Source organism: Schistocerca gregaria, chromosome X (genome assembly GCF_023897955.1).
Source record: "Schistocerca gregaria isolate iqSchGreg1 chromosome X, iqSchGreg1.2, whole genome shotgun sequence".
Classification (NCBI taxonomy): domain Eukaryota; kingdom Metazoa; phylum Arthropoda; class Insecta; order Orthoptera; family Acrididae; genus Schistocerca; species Schistocerca gregaria.
Window position 1 is genome coordinate 177,643,822 of NC_064931.1, and position 12,166 is coordinate 177,655,987.

The window sequence follows — 12,166 nt, forward strand, 5'->3', positions numbered from 1 at the left end:
ATGTCTAACTGCCTACTTTAACATTATATACGAGAATCGCCCAGTACAGTCGTCGATCGTGGTTTCGATGCACTCCACTGCTCGTGTTGTCATTCCGCAAGGCATAACTAATAACCAAGCTGCAAGGTTTTCAAAGGGCACCGTATGGTAGTATGCTACATTGTTAACCGAAGAATCGAGACTAGATCCTTGCAACTTGAAGCAAGCACAACGAAAGACAAATGCAAGTGACAAGATCTGTCCATTGATTTCATCCTTTGAAAAGCAAGTGAACTCTTTAGCCACAGATTCATCTTCTTTAAAAATAAATAAATAAATAAATAAATAAATAAATAAATAAATAAATAAATAAACAAACAAACAAACCGTATTACCGAAGAATAATTTCCATTTCGTGGAACAGTGTAATGGAGTAATTGATTAACATTTAATATTGAACAGTTTTTCTTTTTAGTTCGCCTGGAAACCGGGAATTACAATGCCTTCAAGCTCAGGGAAAAAACCTTTTTCCATAGCTAAGAGCGCTAAATAAAATAATCTGCTTCCAAAGCAGTAAATTTAACCAGTTAACTTCCGTTAGTATTCAACAAGTATTAAATTAACATTACTTCTTTGGTTCTACTTTGATGGAAAGCGCCAGAACCATCACATCTATGAAAATGAAAGAGGAAATTTTATTTTAGTGTAACACAATGTCTTCATGACAGAAAACGTTATCTGAATGGGCAAGTTCAGAAACAAACATTAAGATCAACTAAAAATATCACTTAAAATTTTATTTTCACAATTAATACACGCATATACGATGGGTTGGTACCTTAGCTCGTACATCAACTTGTCACCACATTGAATGAACAATTTGTTCACATTGGATGCTGTTGTGAAAGTGGGAGGGACGCAGTACGTCAAAACTGCTGATGTTTGATAGTTTTCTCTGGTACTGTTTCATATCTTACATATTTAAGGGTTAGCAGCTGCTGTACTTACCTTTCTCCAACATAAAATTCCCTCAACCCGACCTAACTGTTCTATGAACAGACAGCATACTTTCAGAAAAAGGGAGGAGGGGGGGGGGGGGGGGGGAGGGGAGAGAACAAATTAATATTGCACGAATCAGGCACTTACACATGTGTAATCAGTATCAAACACTATGGGCCAATTTGGACAAAACAGTTTGGCAATACTCACTGACAACAAATCCAACTCACACTTTCTACTAATTCTATCTCCCTCCCCTTTTTTTGTAACAGAGACAAGCAAAATGTACAATTGGTTCCTCCAACAGCAATGCCACACCATCCTTTTCTCCTGCACTGGTAGTTCCATGTAACTCAAAACTCTCAGTTCATAGTGAGAATTTGCTCAATGCACCAGCAGGTGAAGTTCACTATGAAGCTATTCAAATTTGTTAACTCTACTTTTACACACATTGTTAATGGTACTTTTTCAGCCCATTTTGAACTAACAGTTTCTTAAGTTTCACTCACTATTAACAATCTGGGGTACCGATTTAATTAACTGCCTGCAACTTTTGTTAGGTACCATTCACTTAGAGAAAATCTGATGGAGAGAAAAGTAGTTACTAGTTTTACAGACAAAATTTCCTTGTTACTTTCAGACTACACCTTTCCTTCCTCTTCATGTCCATCATTCAGAAGACAAAGTGTAACACTGCACAATACAACCCCACCAAATGAGGCATTACAGTTGTTGAGAGACTGACCCCTTAGATCCAAGCCATGTTATTCATCCAGTCCAGCAACAATGATTTAAGTTTTCAGTGCTCTTCCTAAATCATTTTGGGCAAATTCTGGGATGTTCCCTTCAACAAGGACACAGACAACCAACAGTTCTATTTTCATAAAATAATAAATAGTCCAGTACTCAGATAATGAGCATAGGGAGAGCAGATGTGATAATTCTGCATTGCAGTTCATGGCAATGTCCTAATGGAGGTGGTTTGCTGTTGCCTACCTCACTTGTTATGATGTGTCATGTGTGTGGCTGTGGCCTGTGGATGACAGTGATGAGTGCCATACACTGCAGTGTTGGATCTGAGTTGTCACGGATGAAGGGAAGGAAGAGGGTCAAACTTTGTGCTGGCATGTAGCCCATTCATCTTGAAAAGCACTCAAGAGACTGCCGAGCTTAACATTCCCATCCAATGGATAGATCACCACCAACAAAATTACATGTCCTCACTTTGTGAGACACCACACAGAGGTTTGGAATTTAATCCAGGACATTGGCACAAAGGCTGGTGAGTGAAAACTCTGGGTCACCTCCTCTCCTCCCCTTGCAGGTCAAATACTGGAAGTGAAAATTTCATGTACTACTTGGATTTGGAACAGCTTACTTCAGTCTAGCAACCTCGGCTGTGGAGGCGATTATCCACATACAAACATTTGTTTGTATTTTATGTAACTTTATAGTTATGTTATTGATTTTCATTGTATTCTGATGACAAATCCTACTTCACAGTGAGTTGACACCTGAATGAATAAAATGAAATTAAAATATGATTCTTACACTAAGTTGATTAAGCAGTTTTGGTTCTAGTCTGCTAACCACAAACAACTAATTCTTAAACCACAGCAGCTAGGTCAAACACATACAACTGATGCTCTGTGCCATTTTCACTAAATAAAGTTTTCAGGTGTGTTGGAGGGGGCGGGGGGGGGGGGGAGGGAGATGGAGAGAGAGGGGGAGAGAGAGAGAGAGAGAGAGAGAGAGAGAGAGAGAGATAGATAGAGAGAGAGAGAGAGAGAGAGAGAGAGAGAGAGAGAGAGAGAGGAACTGTATTATTGCTTTACTTTTTAAAAGAGAATATTAACAATTTTGTGTTACCACTCTGAGAACTAAACCATCTACCGTTATCCTTCGATATGCATTCTATAACATACAATTTAAGTAGTTAGAAAAATCTTTGTTTGAGCACGAGTTTCTCTCTTGCATATTTTTAACTTACTAACTGTGGAGGAAGTAATGGTTCGTAAACCCTATGCTCGGAAACTCACTAAGCAGAAATCACTTCACCGAATTTACTGCAAGATAAAAACTCTCTCCGAGTAGGATTACCCATCATAAGATTAAGGATCCTCCTGAAAATGGTAGTTCCAAAGTGGACCCAGAGTACCTCATTTGCTTTAGTCCAGAAAATTTTTTTTCCGTAATAAATGTCTGGTGGTGAAAGTGGAGAAGTATGACCCTAACCAATGAAGACATAACAAATATAATATCAACTAGTTAAGGGTTGGTGGATAAAATCCGAAAGTCCTCAGTTTTTTTTTTTTTTTTTATCAATTGTGCCATCTCCGGCAATAGTTCATCAATTTGGAAAAATCCGAAGATGCTCCATGGTTCAAAACACATGTTAAAGTGTACATCTACATGTAACTGGCTTGTTCAGTAAGTTCGAAAGGTTGGAGAAAGGCAACAGTACAGTATACCACTCCCTATAGTATCATGACTACCAAAACACTGTTTTTGAAATAAACCTTCAGGTTGAGGACAGTTTTACCTTCTTTACCTCGTTTACAGATCCATCTGCACCAGCATCACATTCAGACTACTAAAACAGTTTATGCCATACAGTTTAGTATATTCTACTGCAGAATTCATTTGAAGCTGATTGAGAGATTCTAGAACCAGAAATTTTCTGCCAGCAACCAACACAGCATGAAAGCTTTATCTTTAGTATTATGAAACAAAGGAAACACACAGGCTTAAAATATAAAGTATGCTGGTCTGATAATGCATTTTATATAAAAGGGGCTGATGGCTCAACCTGTAAACACTGTTCTACAGAACTTTTAACAGGGGGAAGGGGAGGGTGGGGGGGCTTTAAACTAAATATTTTCTCTTAGCAAACTTCCCCATCTTTTTTATGGTAACTACTGCAGATAGCTCATCTACTAGTATTCTGCACAGTTTTACATGAATTTAATTTGCTCCTTACTGCAATTACAATTAGCATGTGCACAGTCTTGTCCCCTCTCATAATTATTTAAAATAATATGTGGTATACCAACTACTCTCAGTCTGTACAACTGATTAGCCTGTTATCAATTAAAAATAAGGCTGCTTTCTTGGTCTGCACTCCATATGAAAATGAACTATTAAGGGGGAACAACTATCTTACTGAAGTCATATACCATTGTCGAAGTAACTGCCTTAGTTGGATGTATTGAGTGAAATGACATTGTTTCTTTTTTTTTCCTTCAACATTTGTTTTTATGATTAGAAAAAACTGCACATTATCAAAGAATATATGAAAACAAATACAACCCACCAGGTACTCAGTACTTCTATACAGATGGATTTGTTTTTAGTTAAAAATGAATGTTTCATTAAAAGCTATGATCATCCAGGTGTGCCATTAAACTATTGGTTACACCTCACTGCTGACTAAAGAGGTTTAAAATTCTTGAGAAGAAAATCATATTTCATGTGCATATTCATTACTGAGTGATTAATGTTTGCTGTTCAATAATAAAATTATGTCTGAAGAAAAATTAAAAAATACTAGTTAACTGTTATCACTGTTAATCTCATCATGCTTGTTATTTCCAAATAAAGGAAGTACATGGCATTGTATCATTACATTATTAGCATAGAGTGCAGTAGTGAAACAGAAAGTAATATAAATACAAACAGCAGAGGGGGCAAACTTACATGTTTTATCAATTTTTATTTATTTTTTAGAGAATGTGGCATGTAGCCCCTCAACTTCACATAATTACCATACATGTAACAGTGCAATTTTAGTTTCACAGCAAGCCCATTATGGCACCAACAAAAAAGATTTGTAGTAAATGATACAAATAACACTGTGTGTCTATAATTACAATAATGATTGCAATCAATAAATGCAATTTTTCCACAAATTTAATGTTCTGCAGTACCAGTAATCAGCATGTATACTACATGTTTCACAGATTATTGCTGTTTTTGTCTAACTTGTGGGTATCATAGCACTTAAAACCTTTACCTGTAAGTTAACTACTGCCAATCCTCTTTATTAAAATAAACTATTTGCTCATGGATGATAAATCTAACATCTCTGCTCCTAATACATGGAATTTATAGTAGTAGTTGAACATCTTTAATAGACTTGAAACATTACTTTCAAACTATTCATATTTCAGTGAAAACTTAACACTGTAACAAACATTGTAATTGTGATCTTGTTAGCTATACAAGTTGAAATGCAGCTATATAAATGTAGATAAAGTATATCTCAGGCAAACTACAAGAGACTACTTCAGTAAATACAAAAATGCAAACAGCTCTCAATGTCTATCTTTAAGCATGTATGGAAGCATAGACAACAGGCCAATTTCAAAATGTCATTTTGTCAATTTCCACAAGAGCAGGTAAGCAAGGGGATATCTTCCTCCACATATAAATGAGGATATGTTAATAAAATATTTCACAGTATTATATAACTCAAAAGCTAGGTACTGAAGGCTATGAAATAGAATGTCATGTTTCTGTCTGCTGACCTGCAAGCTATCATCCTGCAGGGACAGCATAAATACAACTATGCACTAACATGCTTATTTCTAATTTTAAGCAAAAGATAGCACAAACAGCATTAAAAGTTTTTTTTTTTGCTACTGACTACTCATGTTTTTATGGCTATTTCCTTTCAGGTCTCAAGTAGCTCATTTCAAAATAAATTGTATAGTAATTCTGATACTTCAATTCATAGTGGAATCATCTGAAATACAAAACTGCTAGTCACCTATGGCCATTTAACATCAACAAACTCAACAAGAATAAAATATCAGTCAAAGCAAGCAGTTCTCAATCTTGTGTTGAAGATTTACCTCCAATTAGACAAAAAGTAGTTGCTCCATTAGGCAAGTCAGCACAATGTTAGATAACAACAGCCACTTGCTTCACTGATTCCCAAATCCACCTCAGGCATATATCCCAAAATTTTATGTTAGTCCCTTTCCAGAAGCAAACCATTATTAATGAGCATAACATTATTATGATCAAACCCCTCATTTAAGCAACCACAGTTCTCAAGTGAGTTAGAAGTGGGTTTTTATTTTTGCACAAAAATGTTTCACATTTACATTTCAAACAACATTCAACAAGCATATGAAACATTTTATCAATCAAGCTGTAAATGCATCTAGCAGTCCAGTGTTGATGTAATGTGCCACAGTGCTGTAGGACTCCAGTGTAATCATGATCATTTCTATAGGATTCTGAGCCCATAACAACTTGCTAGTGTTGGTCCATTTTCTACTTATTTCTGCCATCGATTTATTGTGTTTTCAGTAGTGTGTACAATTTTTTTATTTTATTTCTAAAGATATAATTATATGCCTCATTCCAACTTTCACTGATTTACTAAGAGGCTTTCTTTCTATAGATAAATCAGTATGAGCAATACAGTTTTGTATTTCAGTAGATACTAGTGATACCACTGCATGCCTCATTACAACATTCAATGCTTTACTGTCCTTAACCAGAGAAACAGGAATGAGAAAGGAAAGGCTGTAGCCATACATATTTTGTTGTGTACTGTTCAATAAAAACCAACTTGTGCCAATAGGAAACAGCCCACTTAAAGTATAACAGCATATATGGTGCACTCAACATTTGCCAGCTGTGATCTACCTGTAAAAAGTGTGTGTGTGTGTGTGTGTGTGTGTGTGTGTGTGTGTGTGTGTGTGTGTGTGTGTGTGTGTGTTATTGATGAGAGAAACCCTACAACTGTGTGCATGCATCACAGGTGCATTGCTTCTCCAGAAAACTGTGTTCTGTACACAAGAACACATAACTTGAAACTTTAGCAACATAAAAATGTGTTTTAAAATCTGTTGCCACATACTTAGCAGGATTACATCACATCTAGTAACATTACAACTGCACTGCTCTATTAGTAAGGATGTCAAAGCTGAATAAAAACTGACACTTCAAAAGGATTTATTTATTCATTCATTCATATGAAAACTTTAGGAACTGTAGGCCAATGTGCCAGATTAGGTTATGATACAATTTACTCTGGATAAGTTAAATATCTTTTCATCTACAACACAGGGCAGGCACAAACTTTTTCAACAACATTGTATTAGAATACACACCACTTTTAAACACACAAGTACATAACAGAAAAAGCTGTTCCTCAAAATGGTGAAATTTGTTACAGTCCACAGTTAGATAACAGTATTAAAAACTCAATTATTAACAAATTAACTGCACTCTCAGACAAAGAGAAGCATCATGTTATACAGATGAATATAAGAAAATATAATTTTTATTTTTAACAGTAAGGTCAAGAATATTTTGAAAAACAAAGTTAAAATGGTAGTTTGAATTCTTTTAACCACATAAAAATGTGATAGCTTTTTCCTGTTCAGTCTACTGAAACTTGTCAAAACTTTATTTAAAAAAACTTAAGCAAAAGCACCTCTTGCAAGCTTTAATGACACTTTTTGCTGCCTTATACTGGATTTCAGAATCCACAGCAAATAACTACAGTTGAAACATATTTTTGACTAATTTAAACACTATAACAATTGCAAAAGGCCCAAAATTATTTTAAGTTATTTCATATTTCAAATGGATGCAGCCTGATCTCTGTGAGAAAATTAAATTTATGGAATATTCAACGAGATGAACAACTGTCACTGCCTAGTAAAGCTGGAACATATGTGCACTGTTCACTTGAAGATAACTGTTGGACCCAGAACACACAATCTTCTGAGCAATCATCCCACTGGTGAGTCAAATTCGTTAGTATGAATGCAGCAATGCAAATGAAGTTTATTATCAGGTGGTGATAGCTGTAATATTTAACGATGCGCAGACAGCTTGGACATTAGCGCCTGGGGAGGGTTAGTCCTGGAATTTGAAAGGAAGCATCCATGGCCTTTGAATGAGCAACTGCCTGCAATGACTGAGGAAAATTACAAAAGTTCATTAGCATCTAATTCTAGATGGATATCCTACATAATATTAGCTCTTGTATTACATATCTATCTTGAATAACAATCACAGTAAATCAACTTACAACTTTATCCCAGTATGAAATATAACTACCACAAAAAACTTAAAAGTTTTTATGATAAAGACCTTCCCCTTCAATTCTCTTTCTGGAAAACTAACTTTAACTGTATGTTAAACAAGAAAACTGTATATAGTAAAATTTTATGCTGCATATGACTGCCACAGAGAAACTGAATAAATTATTCACAGCGACTCTGAATTGCTGGCAATGTCTCTTGCACAAGAAAAGTTTTAAGAAATACAGGCTGCTGTTTTACTAATAACAAATTCATAGTTTCAACAACATGTCAGTATTGACAATTCTTCTCTTACTATATATTTGTATACATTGTTCTTATGTATTCCCATATGGTTACAGGAAAGAAACTTTAGCTAGGATTTTACAAAATCTGTAAAAATGCAAAATGAATGTGTCATTTCATTGGCACTTGCAGTCTCATGCATTTCCATTTATTCAAATAACAGCAACTCGGCAAAATACAGCAACCTGGTCAGTCATATGCAACTACACAGTGCCAGCACTTTTCTTGGCTTCTGTGTACTACTGAACAGCTGTTTTTGTTTACTTGGGAAGTTCACACATTGTGTGCAAAACTGTCTTTTGAAGCATCAGTTTTTGCAATGCAATTTATTATTGTTTACTTTTTTGCTACAATAGTTTAGCTAAGAGCTTATAGCAAGCAGTAAGTCTACAGTACCTGTAGACAATAACCTATGTCAGTGCGTCTCCCCATAACACTCATGCAGCTGTTTCTTTTGTTTATTTTTTAGCTTGTAATACATTTTATTGGTCGGATTTGCCCCACTTGCATTAATCTCTCACATATTTACATAAAACAATCTTCCCCCCGTACCAAGGTTGTGTGCCGTAAAGTTCTTGCCCTCTGCGTCCCACGTTCTCCCTCGCTATGATAAATTTAGCTAAGCGATATTTTCATTCATGAATTGTGTCATTCTGAAGAACTATTCATTTCCAGTAATTTTTAAGAAACTATATTTTGAAGCAGAATTATTGTAAAAGCTAGCCTGATTGCATGCACAGGGAAACAGCATCTGCAGCAAACTTTTTCGTTTTATGTACCAAATAGGAAATAGTAGAAGCTTGCCTAGCCTTCCGTATAAGCGCTACTTTTAATATAAATGTACGTGACACTGTTTATAATTAAATGTAAGAATGATCCTAGAAACTTACTTACACCATACGCACTTAAAGCTACCTATGTACTGTTCCCAAGACATTGCATGCTATTTGCAGAAAAATACCAACATTCAAATTTGCTATCGTTTGGTATTTGTTACTTATGCGTCAAAGGCATGCGAATTTCTACAGTCATCTTTTTTCTACAGAGACATCTAGTGGCACAAGCGGGAGGCACTTCAGTACTATAGATTTGCCTTCGAATGTGATCAGCTGATTGCTATTTTGTGCTATAGTTATAAATTTTTATTTCATAACGTTCAATACAGGAAGCATTTAACGCCCTAACACATACTGTGATGGAACCAGAGTTATGCAACCAAAAGCATTTAAACGACGGTTTTTCTTTTTTTAAATGTACGTACTGGATTAAGGAAAAACTTTAGTCCTTCTCTACAGATAATCTCTTAGGCACGAAACTTCTCAGACCAATATTTATTTGTTGTTTCGAGTGCGCGTTTACTACCCTAACCTGTGAGCTTAGTATAACACATGAAATTTTCAGTGACGTTTGGAAATGAAATTTAAAATATATTACAGCATCTCGTTACTCCACAGCGTCATTAAAGCCACGTGTGTTCACAGTGTCACAGGGGTGAGTTTTGTCACACGATGGAAGCGAATAACCTACATTAACCTACTTTCAAAACTCACTACGTTATAACCAAACGCATAAACTGAACAAGTGTTTTCCTGTGTTGCTAACATGAATGAGATGCTCACGAAAACGTCCATGTGCCGGTTGCCATACCATGCTCTAACGGGGCCATTAAATTTCAAATGTCAGTAATTGCACCAGCGATAGAAAAAGTGGAACTGTAAAAGTGTAAATACGTTAGTCAAAATAATGATTTTTTTCCACTCACCATGATCATTTTATGCCATAATCTATCGACTACTTCATTCCCATCATAGCTGAGAACAGGCTTCTTCACGAGTACGAAACACTTTTTTTAAAACTGTATCCCCACTCTTCAGTCGTGTCACGAACGTCCTTCGTCTTTCACTACAACGACAATTCTTCTAAAAATTCTCGCAGGCAGTAGTGTGGCGCAGCAGTAGTTTAACTCGCTGCTGCAATGTTTGTTGTGGAGAGGACCACTGACTACGTAGTCAAATCAGTATCTTGATATATAAAATTCGTCGTACATGTGCCTAACTTTTCGGTTACGCCAAGTGACTGTAAACTGTCGAGCAATTTATTAACAATGTTCTTAATTCATGACTTTCGTTTTATTACACACTCTTAAACAGCTGCGTTGCTCCACAGTGCACTTCCAACCCGCGTAGTGTATTTATGGTAACATCAATCAACCACGCAATGGACCAATCCCATTCTACCAAGCGCTCTGTAGTCATCCATAATAGGAAATGTTGATAATAGTAGAGACGGTGAGGTGCTCTCAATCGTCTTTTATGAAAAAGTGGGCAAATTTACAGTAGTGAGCATTGATATTCCTGAGCAAATTAGATGAAGAGCGACAGGGAATTCTCGTTACTAGCCTAACATTCCAACAAATTTCTCTGTGAGCAATCGTAAATGATTTACTCATTGAAGTTATGTACAGGCAAAAAGTATTCACAATCAATAAAATTGCAACCTCACTGAAAACAAATACTCACAAATCTGTGGTAAAATTAACGTAAACACCGAGAACAGTACGGTATTAGTGAATAAAGTACAGTAGGCCCCCTGCTGTAATACGTTAGAGAATTTTTGTCAACAATGTTACAGTATCATGTGACTGAATCGTGCCTGACATTCGTTTGTTTAATACGTAAAACCTGTTTTAATGTCAACATACGTGATACGTCGTTATAACTGATCGAATGTTTCATTTTATGCAAATCTGTTATAAAATCTAAGACATTCATTATTCTGATTGACAATATAAAGGTATTACCTCGCTAACCCTAGCAAAAAAAGTGTTACGTTATTACCGGTATGCAACATGGGCGTACCTAGGGCGAGGGGGGGGGGGGGGGGGGGGGGGCAGCTGCGACCCCCCGCCCCTAGACGATGTTCGCAGTTTTTCACTAGTTTACTGTTTTATTTAATAAGAAGTGCTGTATATTGTCTCAAGTCCTTGCTTCCTGAGACTAGTATGACCTGCCCCCCCCCCCCCCCCCCCCCCCAGTTCAGATCCTGGGTACGTCCTTGTTATGCAATACAGCTAATTCGCATTGAAAGTAATGAAATGTGGCTGGACTGTCTGAACGCGATTATGTTTAGAAAGCCCAACGAATCTTAAGCTTTACATTAAATGGAAAAGCTTTTTTTAATGGAAACATCACATGCGTTAGTGCTAAAGCTTGCTATTTATAAACGTACTGTACTTCAACGTTACGTTAGCTATTACATACAGTACATATACACGTTTGCGTGTACAAACATGAAATTAGGTTTGTCTGCATGGTAGTGAAAGCTGCTGAAGCACAGAGTGGCTGAAGTGTTGCGTTCAGATCATAAAACGAGGTACTAGCAAAAGCAAACAATGCTGATGTGCAAATTAAATTATTTGACTGCAGTCAGCAACGAAAATTTAGGAAAGATATTTTCAAAACTACAAAAGTCATACGAATTAAAATCAACTGTGACACTGATACTCTCATCGAACAATAACAATAAAAATAGTGCGACTATTCCTCCTTGATTCTGTCAATGCCTGCGTGATTCTGTATAATCCTCAGGTATTAAAGATACGAAACACTTAAAATACGGTACGTTGTATTTTCATTTGTGGGAGTCCTCTCTCCTGCAGATTATGCTCAGCTGTTTATTCCAACACAATGAGAGTTAGCTGATGTTATGAAAGCAACTTTCAATTACCTAATTACATGTGAAAATAATTCCATCACAAGTTTGTTACAAACAGGAAAGTAAGTTGTTATTTGTATCTTTAGGTATTCCTTCATTAATTCCACGACGATGTGTTCTCA

At 36.2% G+C, this 12,166-nt stretch overlaps 1 protein-coding gene across 6 annotated transcripts in view; it reads right to left on the bottom strand.

The window, feature by feature from the left end:
• The window catches only part of LOC126298847 (nuclear factor 1 X-type), a 1,745,828-nt gene extending 1,735,096 nt beyond the window's left edge, over positions 1-10,732 (bottom strand). For 2 of the 6 annotated variants that reach the window (XM_049990347.1, XM_049990344.1), the window contains exon 1: positions 10,093-10,728. The gene's annotated coding sequence lies outside the window, so the exon portion shown is untranslated. Of the gene's footprint in view, positions 1-10,092 lie in introns of all 6 variants that reach the window. The other 4 variants (XM_049990356.1, XM_049990352.1, XM_049990351.1 and 1 more) reach the window with 3 other exon arrangements.
• Positions 10,733-12,166: the final 1,434 nt, after the last annotated feature.